The 7,234-nt window shown below is 41.4% G+C and overlaps 1 long non-coding RNA gene across 1 annotated transcript; it reads right to left on the bottom strand.

The window, feature by feature from the left end:
• Positions 1 to 2,791: 2,791 nt before the first annotated feature.
• Positions 2,792 to 3,638, bottom strand: LOC309527472. The gene is made up of 2 exons (XR_014217252.1): positions 3,333 to 3,638; positions 2,792 to 3,039 (listed from the first exon to the last, which is right to left on the bottom strand). It is a non-coding gene; the product is annotated as an uncharacterized lncRNA (long non-coding RNA).
• Between the last annotated feature and the right edge of the window lie 3,596 nt (positions 3,639 to 7,234).

The raw sequence follows: 7,234 nt of genomic DNA, 5'->3' as shown, positions 1-7,234 counted from the left end.
AACAGAGATCCACATCTTTCCAGCTCCGACCTTGGACAGTTCCCATCTTTCTCAGCCTCTCACCCTGAGAAAAACCTCTCAATTCTGTGCATGGGTGGTGCTGTGGTCTAAACCACTGAGCCTCTTGGGCTTGCTGATCAGAAGGTCAGTGGTTCGAATCCGCTCAATGGGGTGAGCTCCCATTGCTCTGTCCCAGCTCCTGCCAACCTAGCAGTTCAAAAGCATGCCAGTGCAAGTACTGCTGTGATGGGAAGGTAAATGGTGTTGTGCACTTTGGTTTCCATCACAGTATTCCATTGTACCAGAAGCGGTTTAGTCATGCTGGCCACATGACCCGGAAAGCTGTCTGTGGACAAACACCAGTTCCCTCAGCCTGAAAGCGAGATGAGGGCCGTAACCCCATAGTCGCCTTTGACTGGACTTAATCTTCCAGGGGTCCTTTACTTATTCTGTCTCTCACACAGATCCCCTCTATCAATCATCTCTCTGTACGTATCTTTATATCATATCGTTCATATCATATTTATCAGTATTATTATTTGATATTAATTTTAAAAAACATACCAAAATCTAAATAAGAACTCTGAGTAGTTTTCCAAAGACAATATCATCTCAGGGTGCTCCTCAGAACCTAATATAGATGGCTTCTCATTTGAATGCACAGCTCTCTTTTTTATTGTAGAAGCAGTCCAGGATCCCATCCAAATGCCTTAGTGCTTCCTTTATAGCTACAGTTCATTTGATTTACAGCTATGCCTGCAAACTGTTGTACTCATTATCATTGTAAGTTGAAGGCACTTACATCCCTTTTGCTTTTCATAGCCCTTGTATTATTGCAACTTTAAGAGGCTCCGGCGATGGATCATTGACAACATCAAGCTCAGATTTCATCCTTCAGAGAGCATAGTCATCCTTTAAATATATTTTTTGGATTTTTTTTAGCAGCGTTAATGACATTCTTAGAAGTTATCTCAAGGAATTTCTGAATGCTGAGTACAGTGTGGGTGAGCAACACTGATCTCCTCCCAATGACTGGTCTCGTTGTGTTTGATAAAATGTCCCAAACCATAACATTTCATTAGTCCCAATTCTGTCGAGGATATATGAAGTGTAATCACTATCTTCTTGACTGCACAGATGTGTAACTAAGTTATAGGGAAACATCTGTACTCACTGGGGAAATTACTTTTTTTAATTAGAAGACATGTGCAACTTTGATTGGCTGACAGGGTCAAGCCTGCGAGAAGTAATAAATCCTGGCATGGGTTGATTTCAGCAATATAAAGAGGAGTAGGGAAATTGTCTTTGTGCCATCGTATCAAGTCTTCCATTAATTAGTGCACCTTCATAACTCACATACATTGAAGATCAAATGTACTTCAATGTAGAATTTAACCTGAACGTGAGATAAACCAATGATATCACCGAATATCATCACCTTGGGGTGGCAAAAAAAGATTGGCGTCTTCCCCTCCAGTTTTCTTCTGTAAATTTGTAAGTTACAGAACGCTTCGCAGGGGGGAAATGTAAGAACGCTGCATTGCCTTCTAATGAAATCCTTGGGGGGTAGCACTGTCATAGGTCAAATACATATCTCAGAGTGCTATAGTCTAGGGAAAACCTAGGACGTGTAAAATCCATTCCTTGATTTCACTGGCGTTTTCCACTTTCCCATGGTCTCAGACAGCTAGAGGAATAACACAGTGTGTGTCAGAGATATTGTGTTGCAGCCAGTGATGTCACTGAGCAAGTGAACTGAATTCCCCTCCCTCTCTTCTATTCTCCCTCCTCCCGTATAGTTTTGCAAATAATAATAATAATAATAATAATAATAATAATAATAATAATAATAATTTATTTGTACTCCACCCATCTGACTGGGTTGCCCCAGCCACTCTGGGTGGCTTCCAGCATATATAAAAACATAGTAAAAACATTAAACCTTCAAAAGCTTCACTATATAGGGTTGCCTTCAGATGTTCTCTAAATGTTATATAGTAACTCATCTCCTTCACATTTGATGGGAAGGCGTTCCACAGGGTGGGCACCACTACCGAGAGGACCCTCTGCCTGGTTTCTTGTAGCTTCACTTCTTGCAGGGAGGGAATGGCCAGAAACTTAAGTTGTGTGAGTGTGGTAGTTATTTCATTTGTATACTGACTGGGTTGCATTGAACCAGGCTCTCTGCCCTCCAGATGTTTTTGGCCTACGACTCCCACTATCCCTAGCTAGCAGGACGAGTGGTCAGGGATGATGAGAATTGTCTCAAAACATCTGGAGGGCTGAGGTTGAGGAAGCCTGCATTAAACTTTTAGCTACTTGCTTACTTCAGTTATTTTCACTCCATCTTTTGCAACAGCTTCTGTAAAGCAATTAAAAATACAAATAAAATCTCAAACACCCCCCATCCCACCAAATGTAGAATAAAACTGCCAAGAGTCATTGGGGCAACCCAGTCAGATTGGTGGGATACAAATAACAAAATTATTATTATCAAGTTCATCTTTATTGTCACATGTGTATGTCACATGTTCAGAGCATTCACACTCCAATAAGGTCTTTGACTGATAAATATTGCCAATGGTGGCCCATCCATCCCCATCTATGATGATCCTCAGGCCCAAGCAACTGCATTTTATTTCATCAGTACTTTGACCCACAATCTGATTTGCAAATACATTTAAAAACGTTTAAAATTGGTTTAAACTGGTTGTTTCCAACTAGGCTATGCTGACTCTAATCTTTACTTGCATCTATTGATTTCAATGAGTCTTCACTGAGAATGCAGGCATCCTTTTTACATTTTCTTTTATTGCTCCTTTATTATATTGTACTCTGTTTTATTGCATTTGTATTGCTGTTATCCACATGTGGACAGCATTTGAAGAAAAGGTGGCACCAAAAAATCACGTTTCTTTTTTCTCTCCATTGGAAGAAAGCCTTGATAAGAGCTGCAGAATTGTTACGACATTTTAATGCCTGCTACCTTTGAGTTTCTCTCCCAACTTTGAAGAAATCTTTTCTGTGGTGATCCTAATGCTAAAAAAAGAAAAGAAAAAGAAAATTAAAAAATCCATACCTCAGATTTTAAGGATAATGAGAATCTTTAGGGGTTTTAAACTGACATTCAAATGCATATTTATCATTACCAAGTTAATTAGCACTCTTCTACTAAGGACAAAATAATTAAACTAATCATATTTAATGGAATTTCGGGGATAGCTGATGTCGCAAGAAATCTAAAACACGGTAGTTGAACTGATTTGCTATTAGTTATACTTTTACCAATTACACATCCTTTGAATTTATGGAGGAACTCTGTTTCTCCTTACCTTGCTTCAAAGTGAAGGTGTCCGGACTTTGCAACAAGTATTTTATTAATTTCAGGTGTACTTTGGGCTACAAATGGTCACAGCAAGAAAGGAGGTAAAATTATTACTCACCGCTCATTTTTATAGCAGTGAGGTTTATATTAGCGTGCTAATTTGTGCTTAGCAATAGAAAAGGGGCTTCTTCAGGAGAATGCGTCGCTGCTACATCTTGCAATAAAAGGGAACAGAAATGTTTCCAATCCAAACATTCAGCTGCTCTTTTGTGCTGTATTCAGATCAGAAAGCAAATCTAGGGATGGAGATCTGGCTTCATGGGGCAAATCTGACAGGTGGGTGGGGCCAACCACTTACCAACCACAGAATGCCATTATGACATCACTTGATTGGCATGTAGGTGGGGCCTCTCACCTGTCAATAATCCCTTGCACTCTGAAAGTCCTCCCAGGCTCCCCTTTTAAGTCCCTGATCTTGATGGGTCCCTCATTAAGTCCCCAAATTTGGAAGAGACTTGCAGAACCTTTCCCCCATGCTTCCTTTTCTTTTGCCTCTGTAAAGTTTCCTCCTTTCTGCTCCCCACAGACGGGGCAGTGCAAGGTGGGGGCGGTCCGTCCTGGGTGTCACCTCTGAGGGGGGGGGTGACAAAATGGTGTGCGGCACTAACCGTCTGTGAGAGACGCTGCGGCTTAGGCATGTGCAGGCTTCCCGCTGCCAAAACGGTTCGTCCGCCACGTCCCCCTCAGCTGTAGGGCGGCAAGCTTCCCCCAAGAGCTCAGCAACTTTGAATCCCCCCCAAAAGCTGGACAAGATTGGTCAATCCAATGAGTAGATCACTGCCAGTTTATTTATAGTGGGAGTAGATTGCAGTCTCTTGGAACATGCCTGCTATAATTAAAATACAGTGGTACCTTGGGTTACATACGCTTCAGGTTACAGACTCTGCTAACCCAGAAATAGTACCTCGGGTTAAGAACTTTGCTTCAGGATGAGAACAGAAATCATGCTCCGGCGGCGCGACAGCAGCGGGAGGCCCCATTAGCTAAAGTGGTGCTTCAGGTTAAGAACAGTTTCAGGTTAAGAAAAGACCTCTGGTACGAATTAAGTACTTAACCCGAGGTACCACTGTAACACAAGCCAAAACACAATCCATCCTGTAGATTTAAGTATCTGTCCACAGTCGACTACTTGTTATCAGAGGTCCAGAATCCACATTTCTTTGTAAGAAAATATGAAATAAAGTCAAAGCATTTTTGCAGGGGGAGGGAATTCAATGGGGAGGGTGACAAGAAATTTTCCGTACCAGGTACCACCTGACCTTGCTACGCCACTGCCCACAGATCCACAGAAACTCAGTATCTCTCAATATCAGAGTTTTCACAGAATCATAAGATGGAAGGGACACCCAAGGCTTATCTACATATTCATCTGAAATCTCACTGTCGGTGAAATCTAGTGGCAGCCTGCAATGATGCAATACATACCATTTTTTACAAAATAAAAGAACTTTTGCTAATTTTATAGGATTTTTTCCACTCCCCCCAAAAAATGAATTCCCCCCAGATGTTCCTCCTGAGCAGACAACTTCCCCTCCCCCAGATGTTTCTGCTCCTCTTTCACATTCATTTTAAATTTTGTTTTGTAGCCTTATTAGACTCTACCGACTGGTGGGGTCTGCATTGCTCCTGGGAGGGAGAAAGGAAGTCAAATGTCACCAAGGTTGATTCAGAGAAGGACTTTATTTTGCTCTCTGGATAGCAGAAGGCACTTGTGTGGTCAGTCCACAGCAAGTCCAAAGAAATGAGAAATTTCATGCAGTATATATATCCTCCAGGCACCCTCTCCCCCCTTTCCCAGGAATCCAACCACGTCAGCTTATACACATAAGTTGAAATCCATGCCCATAAACAGATATTCCTGTTCCGGTACTCTTGACCATAAAAGGTTCTTCCTGTTCCTATACTCTTATCTTGGGGCAGGAGGTCACCATCTCTAAGAGCACTCCTGGCACCGTTCCTGGTCTCTTGTCAGACCTGACAAGGTCTGTGCGTCTTTGTGGTCAGGATGTGAGATAAGACCCAGACTTGCCATCCCTGCTCCACTGGAACTGGCAAGGTCATCCATTGCCGTCACAGACTGATAAAGGAGAGGGCTTTGAGCACTTGTTTATACAGCTGGCTTTCTGTTTATACATTGACTCAAGAGCTCAAGTTAATGCATTTTAGAAATGCTTCTTTGGAGGAGGAAAAATGAGGATTTTGGGTCCCGTTTCAGACTGACTGCACAGAAAACCCATTCCTTCCCCCTTCATTTTTACTCACAATTTGGTAGCGAGGCTAGGCACAGCAAGCAACAGATAGCTCTTAGTCACAGTGCAATAGCTTCTTACAATACTGAGCCCGGATCTTGTCCCTTTGCATTAGCAAAAAATGTGTGGGCATAGAGAGAAGGAGGTGCTGAACCTTATTACTTCGAATCCATTTTTGCTTTTATGCGATAATGAGCCTTCCAGCAGACAAAGCCTCTTCCAAAAATCCATCAACTACTACATTGTACTACTGCAAAATAAGCTGTTTTGTATGGATTTATTGATCCGTTGGTAATTATTTACGTGTCCCTACTTGGCACATATTTGTCTGGTGTGTCGTCCCCCCCTTCAATCTCAGAAGAGGCAAGAATTTGTCTAGAGACATAGGAACCAGCTGCAAAGAGTATATTAAAATTTCCAGATTTCTTTTGTGCCACCGTATTTCCAACAACTTGAGTACACCTTTAACTATTTTCCTCTTGCGCTGTCAAAAAGTGGAAAATGGGTAATGATTGCAGTGTCTCAATAGATAAACTGAACTTCAAAGGTTTACAAGATCTTTACTTTTATATTTTTAGAAAATGATTGCTGGGTGGAGTTAGGGTACTGCAAAACACTGCACTGGTGGCCAAAGGTATTTATTCTAATGCCCATTTAAGGAAGAGAAAGCCCTACTGAATGCAATGGGACTGACTTGTGAACAAACATGCATTGGATCGGGTTGCATGAAAACACAGATTATACATCCTTTATATATCTAGGTACAGTAGATGATGATGATGATGATGATTTGTATACTGCCCTTTATGTAGGCAATGTCACTCACACACAAAAACATTGGAAATGGGGAGGGGGGGTGATGCGACAAGTCAGATAAAGCCTCTCAAAACCAATGATTTACCCGTGATAGGACATCATTAAGATTCTTTTACTGAGTTTTCACAAGAACATTCAATAATAACCTAACTCAACATTGAGAAAACTGCAAAGAAACCCATAAGCCCTTGAAATCCTTGCCACAGCAGCTAATTATGGTTCTCAAGGTGAACTCCCATCCCCCACCCCAAAATCCGAAGAGACTGGAAGAGGTCAAATATTCATTAGGAATGTATTGATAGGAAGAAATTGAATATAACACAGATATTATCCTAGGCACTTCCAAGCTAGAAACAGAGCAAACACATATCAGTCCATTCAAATGAGGTTAAATACCAACCATTCGCTATACAAATAATCTGTGTGGTATTTGAAAAGCCTCAGCAGGCAGGTAGGTCTGACCTTTTGTAAGTAATTCATGTTATCATTTCCTACTTGTCAATCAATCACTCCGTTTCCTTTTTGTCCCGATCTTCAGCCGTTCTTTCAACATAAAAGTCTTTCGCTTTGACACTAGTTTGAGATGAATGCGAACAAACCATTTTAGTACACACCCCGTCTTTCTTTCCCATTCGTTGCAGAGACACATTTTTGAGATTGACAGTCTTTCATTAATGAACTTCACTTCAAACAGCCTACAAAACACTAGTCTGTGGTCCAAGAGTCAGGTATGCAGGATTCACACAACTTTTCTCTCTCTCTCTCACCCCAAACATTATTTTGT

This window comes from Podarcis vaucheri, assembly GCF_965113315.1.
Source record: "Podarcis vaucheri genome assembly, chromosome: 2".
NCBI lineage: Eukaryota > Metazoa > Chordata > Lepidosauria > Squamata > Lacertidae > Podarcis > Podarcis vaucheri.
This window is presented reverse-complemented; position numbering and strand designations above follow the sequence as displayed.